The sequence below is a fragment of the Theobroma cacao genome, chromosome 7, assembly GCF_053813885.1.
Source record: "Theobroma cacao isolate CCN51 chromosome 7, ASM5381388v1, whole genome shotgun sequence".
Taxonomy (NCBI): domain Eukaryota; kingdom Viridiplantae; phylum Streptophyta; class Magnoliopsida; order Malvales; family Malvaceae; genus Theobroma; species Theobroma cacao.
This window is the reverse complement of record NC_142645.1, coordinates 4068362-4079617: the sequence shown is the minus strand read 5'-3', so window position 1 is coordinate 4079617 and position 11256 is coordinate 4068362. Positions and strand designations below refer to the sequence as shown.

Below are 11256 nucleotides of genomic sequence, written 5' to 3'. Positions count from 1 at the left end.
CACTCATAGAAGGCACTAAGAATCCTAAGTAGTGAGGATCAAATCACTACCTACTTAAATAGGACAAGGAACACTCAAAAGTTATGAAATGTTTATGGCTTATTAGAATGGTTCTGTGAATTAATGATCTTGAGTTTATGTTTTTGATTGAATGCATATTGATGAGAAGACATATGCTAGAATGTGACAAATGAAAGTTTGGTTAGTTGAATTCTAGCCTAGAAGGATAGCCCTATGAGATGGCAGGACATAAAGAAAGGTTATATATAGGATTTTACATAGAGAAATTGGTTTTGTGCCTAAAGTATTTACACATGAAGAACATGCATTGATACATTTTGGATAAAATGCAAAAAGAGGCATTCTGTGTAAAATGTATCGATACATTTCTAATGTATCAATAGATTTTTCACAAAAATGAGTTTTCAAGTGTTTGAAAAGGATTTTCAAAGGTAAATGGTTTTTAATGGATTATACAAACTTTTTTTCACTTACATGCTATTGAAAATGTATTTATATGCCATTTTTCATGATCCTTATGGAAATGAAAAAAGATTTATGAATGGCATGTGATTACAAAATTTATGAATGACATGTTATTACAAGTATACATTATTTTCCCTATTTTGTGTTGCAGATTAGTGAGTAGTTTACTACCTTTGTCACAAAGACTAGCTCCTGGTCTTCTTTCTTTGATAAGTGTTTAACAACCACTTGATGCCTAAAGAGTTGGGTCATGTTCTATTTACGAGTTGGTTTTTACTTTTCCTATGCAATAGTGGTTTGAGCGCTTGCATAGACACCTAAGGGTGTAGATGAATGTTATATGGTACAGTGCATGAGATTATGGCACTGTGATGATAATATGAAATGAATGCACTTACACTATATATGTTGGGAAGTTCTATAACTATGTATAGTTGCCTATGGATACATGCATGTGTTGATATTGTATGCTTTTATGTATGATGATTAAGGTAAATGGGCCAAGTTGTGAATGAATGAATGTAAGGAGGGTTGCTATGGCTTAGCGAGCTTTACCTGTCTAAGTCCATGTGCCGGTCACGATCCCTCCATAAAATGGGATGTGACATGAGGTTGTATGCTAATTATTGTAATCCATTAGCGGGATTGTATGCTAACTATTGCAACCTTTAACGGGACCATATGCTAACTATTGTAACCCATTAACAAGTTCATATACTAATTACTATAACCCATTAGTAGGACAGCAGAAGTAGTTCTGGTATTGATTATTTCACTTTCCAGGGATCATTTCATAGCTCTGAAAGCATTCATTAAAAGATAATTGAAGATTTCATCTCATTCATCAGTCAATATTCATCATATGAATAAACCAAAACATTTGTAAATCAATTTTCATTATATTAATAAACCAAAACTTTCATAAATCAATTTTTAACATATGAATAAACTAAAGCATTCAGAATCAATCTTCATCATATAAATGAACTAAAACATTTGTAAATCATTTTTTGTCATATGAATACACACCAAAAAAGATAATAATTATATGTTTGACTTTATATTCATATATTGAGAATAATGAAATAAAATGTTCAAATTTTTCAAGAAATCTACATATACGATAGTTTCGAAACAAGCAAGGTTTGTACTTTCCTTCACTCTAGCAACATGCTCTCTCCCAAAAATAATCAAAAGCTTAATAACAGTCATTTAAATATATTAGAAATAATCTTAACTCTCTAAAATCTAATTATCACTTGAAACTACGTAAAATAATCTAAAATTTCCTAAATCATAATCTGGATAGCTTGCACATCACTTGTTAAAATGACTATATCCTAAGCTATAAAACTTAAAATCAAGATTCGTTTTATGGATTGAAAACTATACTTAATAGGCTTTCCATCCTTATAAAGCTCAACTCTCTCAATTCAAGAAAAGTGAAAACAATTTATGAAATTGCCTTTGGTCTTGTTGCTAGGCAGTTTGCACAATCTTTACAAGAAAATTCATTTACCTCATTCACTTACCTAATATGCACAATTTTATATTACAAGAATTATTTTCAGTAACAAATTCACATTATACTAGAAATAGGTCATGAATTATTTAAGAAAATTCAAATAAATCTTTATTTTTCTATTGTGTTTAATTCAACGTTTGTATTTTTATTTTGGATCAAATAAACTCTTACTACTAGTGGCTAAGTAATTATCTTTAATTAAAATGTCATTTATTATTATACTCATGCGGCATTGATATGGAAAGTGAAAATACTACATGATCATGTCATTTTGCCATGTCAAGAGGCCACATCATCATCATCTATTATTAGGTATCAACATATCACATTGGCATAACGTGGATGATAACTCTATTACATAGAGTTATCATACAATTTTGTGGAGCATGAATTGTACTTATTCTTTTAATTTTCAGCATAGTTCTTACCAAATTTTCATGCTTTTTAGTAGGAGTTAATTTTTAGGATGTTTAGTGTCATGAAGGCAATTTAATCTTCATTTGTGTTATCAAAACTCCCCTCAATGCAGCCTTTCATCATTCAACTTTTCTTTGATTTTGAAGGAATGGTGGCTGAAAGTGAAGTTGAAGAATGGACCTCATCAACTCTGCATTTGGTGGCTTAAAGGAGGAGAGCATGGTGGAAGAAGGATCAAAGCTACAGCAACAAATTGTCTAGGCAGAGAGTTTCTCATTGCAGCGAGAACCCATTCTCGCTGTAGTGAGAACAGAGCACAAAGAAGCAGAAGGATTTTCGCTGCAGTGAGAATCCAATCTTTCTGCAGCAAAAATGAGGAACTTGTCAACACCATGCCAGATCAGCTTTAGCTCGCTGCAGCGAGAACATATCAGAGAAGAGGAATATTCTAGGCTCGAGATCCTAGGTCAAGGCTGAATGAGGGGGACTATAAATAGAATTCTTTAGCACAGAAAAAAAGATTCGGTGGAGACATTTTTGGCAAGAGGAGTTGCAACAAAACGGGAAAAAAAGGAAAATTCTAAGGGAGGAGACTTTAAAAGTTGCAACAAATTATTTTGCTCTCTCTCTCTCTCTCTCATTTTGTAAAACTATGCTCTTACGACTGTATTGTGTACTCTATTTCTTTGAAATGTTGAGCTAAACTCACTTATCTAGGATTATGGTTAACTCTATTATTTAGTTAGGAAATTGGTTGGTTGGGTGTTTATTCTTAATGCAAATCTTGATGTTTATTCAAGCTGGAATCTATCATCCATTTAATTGATTGATCGCCAATTAATTGAGTTTGAGTATTTGGATGACACTTGAAAAAGTTAATTTAAATTAGACTTAGGCTTGAGTAAAATGTGTTCAAAACACTAAAAAAAGAATGAATGTTAGTGCTTTGATGTGTAGTTAGGGTAGAAATACAACTAATTACCACACTTAGTTAATTAGGAATTCCTTAACTTAAAGAGCTTAAATTATTTGTATCCTATAGACATATAAGGAGGCAAATAGATTAGGCAAGTGTGTAATACCTTGACAGAGGATTACACACAACTTAAGATCCTAGATTGATATCAAATCCCATTGAGATTAAATAACTAACCAAGACCAATTCCAAATGAAGTAATAGAGGACACCATAATCCTAGGTTATTAGACCATTGATACTATTTCCATTTATTAATTGCATTACTTAGCGTAGATTTTTGTTAATTAGTTTACATTTTCTATTTAGTCATAGTCCAAAAACTTATTTCTTGGATAAGGTTAGCTTGTGTCAATTTTGGTAATTAGCAGCAATCATTAGACCAGCTCCTCGAGGTTCGACATCCCACTCATCACTTATTACTTGTCACGACCGTGTACACTTACACGAAGTTTTTGCTAGTAATTTACATTCAATTTGAGCATATTTACATATTGCATAAGCAAGATTGTTATTGTTTTCAGCTAGCAACAAGTTTTTGGCACCGTTACCGGGGAGTTATTTTTTATTTTTGTGCTAATATTAATACTAAGCAAGCTAGCCTTAATTCAAGTTTTATTTTATTTTGATTCTAGGTGCGTAGAACCCCTTATTATATGAGAAGAGTACGAAGCTTGGAATGGGTTTTGCATGATCCAAAAATAGGGGAAACGTTTCAAAGACTACTTAGATAAGAGCCCCAAGACGGTGAACAAGTAGACAATATGGCTGCAAATCAGAGAGAACAAAATGTGCAGCAGCATGAAGCAGTGGATAACCGATCTTTGAGAGACTATGCAGTCCTATTGGTGCAAGGTCTTCACTCAAGCATTCGAAGGTCGGTAATTCAAGCCAACAATTTCAAGATTAAGCCAGCCATCATCCAAATGATTAAAACCTCAGTTCAATTCGAAGGCCTACCCAACGATGACCTTAATGCCCATATCGCTAATTTTTTGGAGATTTGTGACACCTTCAAACATAACGGGGTTACCGATGACGCAATACGATTGTGACTATTTCCTTTCTCATTGCGGGATAAGGCGAAAGTGTGGTTGAATTCTCTCCCCACTAGATCCATCACTACGTGGGATGACCTCACGCAGAAGTTCTTAGCCAAATTCTTTCCTCCAACAAAGACTGCGAAGATGAGAAACGACATCACTTCTTTCACGCAGTTGGATTCCGAGTCTTTATACGAAGCATGGGAGAGGTATAAAGATTTGCTCCGAAAATGTCCACACCATGGCCTCCCCAAGTGGTTGCAAGTGCAAACCTTCTACAATGGCCTGCTAAACCTGATTCGAACCACCATTGATGCAGCAACTGGAGGTGCTCTCATGGCAAAGTCGATTGATGATGCATATGACCTCTTAGAAGAGATGGCCTCCAATAACTATCAATGGCATTCCGAAAGGGCCTTGCCAAAGAGCGTAGCTGGAGTTCATGAACTTGATGCCATTAATGCATTGACAGCATAAGTAGCTGCTCTCACAAAGAAAATTAATGTTTGTGGAATCCATTCAGTACAAAGTCCATTTATTTCTTGTGAATATTGTGGGGATGGGCATCCTACCGATCATTGTCTAGTGAATGCTGAATCCAGTGCAATATGTTGGTAACAAGCAGCAGAATTTCCCACAGCAGAACAACCCGTATGCAAATACTTACAACCCCGGGTGGAGAAACCACTTAAATTTCTCTTGGGGCGGCTAGTAGGGATCTTCATCAACTCCATGCCCACCCTTGCCCCCAGGTTTTCCACAGCAACCTAAACCTCTAATGCAGAAAAATAAGCCTTCTATGGAAGACTTACTCATGCAGTATATGGCGAAGACCGATGCTCTTATTCACAGTCAAGCAGCCTCTTTGAAAAATCTGGAGACTCAAGTGAGGCAGTTAGCCAATGCTGTCAATGCTAGGCCTCAAGGAACATTGCCTAGTGACACAGAGCCAAATCCGAGAAGAGAAGAAAAAGAGCATGTGAAGGCCATCACTCTTATGAGTGGAAAAGTATTGGTTGACAGTAGTACTAAGCAAGAGAAGCTTCAAGAAGAGCTAATTGGGAATGAAACAGCAGCTGAAAGTTCTGACTAGCAGGAGCAAGTCAAGGATACTCAACTCACAAACCCACCGCCACTTTCATTTCCTCAACGCTTTCAAAAGCAGAAATTAGATGCTCAATTTCAAAAATTTTTGGAAGTGTTCAAAAAGCTGCACATCAATATACCATTTGCTAAAGCATTAGAGTAGATGCCTTCATATGTCAAGTTTTTGAAGGATATTTTGACAAAGAAAAGAAGACTTGGCGAGTATGAAACTGTGGCATTAACCGAGGAATGTAGCGCCATAATTCAGAACAAGTTGCCATCGAAGCTCAAGGATTCGGGAAGTTTCACGATACCTTTCATTATTGGGACACTGTTCTTTGCTAAAGCTTAAGTGATTTAGGGGCCAGCATAAATTTGATGCCTTTGTCAATCTATCGAAAGTTAGGATTGGGGGAAATCAAGCCAACCATAGTAACACTACAGCTAGCTGATCGGTCTCTCACTTATTCGTGGGGGATTGTGGATGATGTGTAGTCAAGGTAGACAAATTCATTTTCCTGGTGGATTTCATTATTCTGGACATGGAGGAGGATCGAGAAGTACTAATCATACTTGGGAGACCCTTTTTACGCACTGCAAGAGCTCTTATTGATGTAGAGAAAGGGGATCTTACATTGAGAGTTCAAGACTAGGAGGTAACATTTAATATCCTTCGAACTCTAAAGTTTCCCAATGACCATGATGAATGCTTTGCTGTAAATGTAGTCAACAATGTCACCTATGAGGTATTTGAGGAAAGTTACCCCTAATACCCTTTAGAAGCATCTATAATAGCTAGTTCCAAGAGAGAGGATGATGATTTTGTTAAATGTGTGAAATTATTGGATGCATCTTCTCGAGTGTTGAGGGCACCACTTGAAGCTTTAGATTTCTCTGCTTTATCATCACCAACAAAACCATCCATTGAAGAACCTCCCAAGTTAGACCTTAAGCCACTACCTTCACATTTGAGGTATGCATTTCTTGGTAATTCGGCTACTCTTCCTGTTATTGTTTCCTCTGCACTTACTAACTTGCAGGAAGAGAAACTTTTGAGGGTATTGACGGAGCACAAAAGGCCATAGGATGGACCATTGCAGACATTAAAGGGATTAGCCCTTCCATTGCATGCATAAAATCCTTTTGGAGGAAGATCACCATACTTCTATTGAGCATCAAAGAAGACTTAATCCTATTATGAAGGAGGTGGTGAAGAAAGAAATCATCAAATGGTTGGATGCTGGGATCATCTACCTCATCTCTGATAACTTATGGGTGAGCCCGATTCAATGCGTCCCGAAAAAGGGTGGAATGACTGTGATCCCCAATTCGAACAAGGAACTGATTCCCACGAGGACGGTAATTGGATGGTGGGTATGTATGGATTATAGAAAGCTCAACTGAGTAACAAGGAAAGATCACTTCCCATTTCCCTTTATTGATCAAATGTTGGACCGTTTGGCTGGTAAAGAATTTTACTGCTTTTTAGATGGTTACTTAGGGTATAACCAGATTGCTATTGCCCCTAATGACCAAGAGAAAACTACTTTTACTTTCTCTTATGGCACTTTTGCCTTTAAGAGAATGCCTTTTGATTTGTGTAATGCTTCAACAACTTTCCAAAGATGCATGATGTCTATATTTTCTGATATGGTTGAAAAATGTCTTGAAGTGTTCGTGGATGATTTTTTCGTGTTTGGTACTAACTTTGATGACTGTCTTTTAAACCTTGCTAAGGTCCTTCAACGGTGTGAAAAGACCAACTTAGTACTAAATTGGGAAAAATGTCATTTCATGGTGGAAGAAGGCATTGTGTTGGGACACATGGTCTCGAGCAGAGGCTTGGAGGTTGACAAAGCCAAAATCGAGACAATTGAGAAGCTTCCACCACCAACTTCAGTGAAAGGTATTAGGAGTTTTTTGGGTCATGCTGGTTTTTATAGGAGGTTCATTAAAGACTTCTCAAAAATTTCTAAACCTTTGTGCAATTTGTTAGAGAAAGATGTCCCATTTAAATTTGATGATGCATGTCAAGCTGCATTTGTAGAATTGAAAAAGAAATTGGTATCTGCTCCTATAATTGTAGCTCCAGACTGGAGTCTTCCTTTTGAGTTGATGTGTGATGCTAGTGACTATGCTATAGGAGCAGTACTAGGCTAAAGAAAATCTATAATTTTTCATTCTATTTATTATGCAAGTAAAACTTTAATTGAAACTCAAATGCACTACACCACCACTGAAAAAAAACTGTTAGCTGTAGTTTTTGCATTTGATAAGTTTCGTTCTTATTTGGTTGGCACTAAGGTTATTGTGTATACTGATCATTCTACAATTAAGTATTTGATTGCCAAAAAAGATGCCAAGCCAAGGTTGATTTGGTGGATCCTACTACTACAAGAGTTTGATTTAGAGATCCGTGATAAAAAGGGAACCGAAAATCAAGTAGCAAACCACCTATCGAGATTGGAGCCTGAACATCAAGGTAAGGAGGAAACCGTCATCAAAGAGACCTTCCTGGATGAGCAAATCCTTCAAGTGAGTAAGAGCTCAACCCCTTGGTATGCTGACTTTGTGAATTATCTAGTGAGCAATATCATTCCCTCTGATTTAAACTTTCACCAAAAAAAGAAGTTTTTGCATGATGTTAAATCTTATGTGTGGGATGAGCCTTTCTTGTTTAAGTAGTGTAATGATCAAATTCTGAGAAAATGTGTTCCAGAAGAAGAAGTTCAAAGCGTGCTTCATCATTGCCATTCTTCAGATTATGGAGGGCATTTTGGAGGAACAAGGACTGCTACTAAAGTTCTTCAATCAGGATTATATTGGCCTACTTTATTTAGATATGCTTATAAGTTTACCGTGCAATGTGACAGATGCCAAAGAGTGGGTAACATCTCCAGGTGACAAGAAATGCTCCTCAACAACATACTGGAGGTAGAAATCTTTGACGTGTGGGGTATTGACTTTATGGGGCCATTTATCTCTTCATGCAATAGTAGATACATCTTGCTTGCTGTGGACTATGTTTCCAAGTAAGTGGAAGCAGCAGCATTTCCTCCAAATGATGCCAAGGTCGTAATAAAGTTTATCATGAGGAATATTTTCACGTGATTTGGCACTTCAAGAACAGTCATAAGTGATGAGGGGAGTCACTTTTGCAATAAGTATGTCAATGCACTTTTTGCAAAGTATGGAGTCAAGCACAAAGTCGCAATTGCTTACCATCCCCAAACCAGTGGGCAAGCTGAAGCGTCCAATAGAGAAATCAAGAAAATTTTGGAGAAAACGGTTTGTCCCTCAAGAAAGGATTGGGCAAGAAGATTGGATGATGCATTGTGGACATATAGGACTGCTTACAAGACACCAATTGGCATGTCTCCATACAAGTTAGTCTTTGGAAAAGCATGTCATTTATCGGTGAAACTTGAGCATAAGGCATATTGGGTAGTGCAGAAGTTAAATTTGGATTTACAAGCAGTTGGGGAGAAAAGGTTGTTGCAATTGAATGAGCTCGATGAGTTTCGCCTTTAAGCTTACGAGAATGACAAATTGTATAAAAAGAAGACAAAGCAATGGCATGATAGGAAGATAGTGGCATGAAGCTTTGAGCCTGGTCAATTGGTGCTGCTGTTCAATTCTTGCTTGAAACTATTCCCGAGAAAGCTAAAGTCGATATGGTCTGTTGTTTGAAGGTTTCTCTACACGGTGCTATGGAAGTGCTGGACAGCAAGACAAATGCAACATTCAAGGTTAATGGACAACATTTGAAGCATTATTTTGGAGGGGACGTTGATCATCAACGCTCATCAATCCACTTAGCCGACCTTCACTAAGTGCTTGAAGAGTGCGGCTGAAGACTTTAAAGCAAGCGTTTCTTGGGAGGCAACCCAAGTTCCTTATTCCTTAGTCTCTTGCTTTAAAAATTTAATCATTTGGCTGTTGAATGCTTACATTTTTATTTTTTTATTTTTCCATTTTTACCCCTTAGTATTCTTTCTTCCATGTTTACTTTAATATTACCATTTTTTTGTCTCATTTACCTATCATTTTTACACTTAGCATTATAGTTTTAACTTTGTGTTTTAAAAATTTTGTTTGACAGGAAGAAGGGGGTCATTACAGAGAAATTAAGGCAGAAAAAAGCTAAGAAACAAAAAGTTTCTCGCTGCAGCGAGAGCAATGGCAAAAAAAGGTGAGAAACAGAAGGATTTTCGCTGCAGTGAAATTAGGACCAAATTTTAGAAGGTTTTTCACTGCAGTGAGTTTAAACCCCCATTTCCAGAAAGTTTCTCGTTGCAGCGAGATTTGGTCCCGTTTGTCAGAAAGTTTCTCGCTGTAGTGAGATTTGGTTTGAGTTGCACCTCACTTTCCAGAAAACTTTCTCGCTGCAGCGAGATTGCACCCCCATTTTCCAAAGACTTTTTTGCTGCAGCGAGGTCCCAAGTTCGCTGCAGCAAAATATTTTTCCCCTGACCATTGCAATTCTCGCTGCAACGAGAATGGGATTTTTGCTGCAGCGAGATGTCGGGCCTAACCCATTATAAAAGGCCCGACTGTTCCCTTTTCTTCCATTTTCTCTCAAATTTTCAGCCCTAACCCTAAATCCTTCCGACTCTCTCTTTCTCAACTTCAAATCTCTCCCTCACCCACTGCTAAAATCCTCACAAAACACCAAATTCTTGTCCCCAAATCAAAATTTTGAGGTTTTAGGCAAGGTTTTTCATCAAAACTCACGGTTTGGGTAAGTTTTGTCTACATTATTCAATTTGGAAGAAATTGCTTATGTGGAATTATTGGTGATTGATTTCTATTGGATTTGGATTAACCTTATGAGTAGTTGGACAATTGGTAGGAGTTGATAGAGTTTTAGTGATATGATTGGTTAATTTTGAGGTTTGTTAATTGAGAATTCTATCATTTGAGGTTTGTTGATTGTGATTGGTTAATTTCAATATGGTGCACAATTTTTGGTTGTAAGGCTATTGAATTAGTTGAATTAGTTAATTTTGATTGAGTTTTTGATTGATGAGATTTAGTTTAGATTATTTGAGGCCTGTGAATTGGGAGTTCAATTGTGATAAACAATTGGTGATTAGTAGGTGTTGTTAGTGGCAATTGCAAATAAGGCATTGTGAATTTGAGAGTTTGAAGGTAATTATGGCACCCAAAAGAGTTAGAACGGGCAGTGCAGGATTCGATAGATCAAAATTTGTGTCAGTAGAGGCCTTACACTGACAAATGCAATCGTTGCTGCATAAATCCCTGGTTCTAGAGAGTGGGATTGACCTGCCTCAAATTACGTATAATTTCATTTCAGATATAGTGAGGGAAAGAAGATGGCGCATTTTTTGTGCACAACCCCAAGCAGCTGTCATTCCTGTAGTTAGAGAATTCTACGCCAATGTGGTAGAGCACAAAGGTGGAGTGGCATTCTATAGAGGGAAAAGAGTTCCATTTGATAGCCAAACAATCAATCAGTTCTACAACACCCCTGACATAGGAAATGATGAGTATACTCAGTATATTGGTGGGGAGGTGGACCTAGAGGAGGTTATTAGTTTGCTAGGAAACCTCGAGACAACATGGAGATTGGCTAGGGGGTTTCCGGTAACATTCAAGGCTAGTGCACTCAAGAACGAATGCAAGGTTTGGCACCACTTTGTCTCAGCCAAGTTGTTACCGAACAAACATACAAGTGAGGTAACCAAGGAACGGGCGGTCTTG

General features: G+C 37.1%; 1 non-coding gene and 1 pseudogene across 1 annotated transcript; one reads left to right on the top strand and one right to left on the bottom strand.

Moving 5' to 3' along the window:
- Nucleotides 1–4587: 4587 nt before the first annotated feature.
- On the bottom strand, nt 4588–4694 carry LOC148761479 (small nucleolar RNA R71). The gene has a single exon (XR_016027770.1). It is a non-coding gene; the product is annotated as a small nucleolar RNA R71 (small nucleolar RNA).
- A 575-nt stretch (nt 4695–5269) lies between these two features.
- LOC148761478 (uncharacterized) lies at nt 5270–9063 on the top strand (annotated as a pseudogene).
- Nucleotides 9064–11256: the final 2193 nt, after the last annotated feature.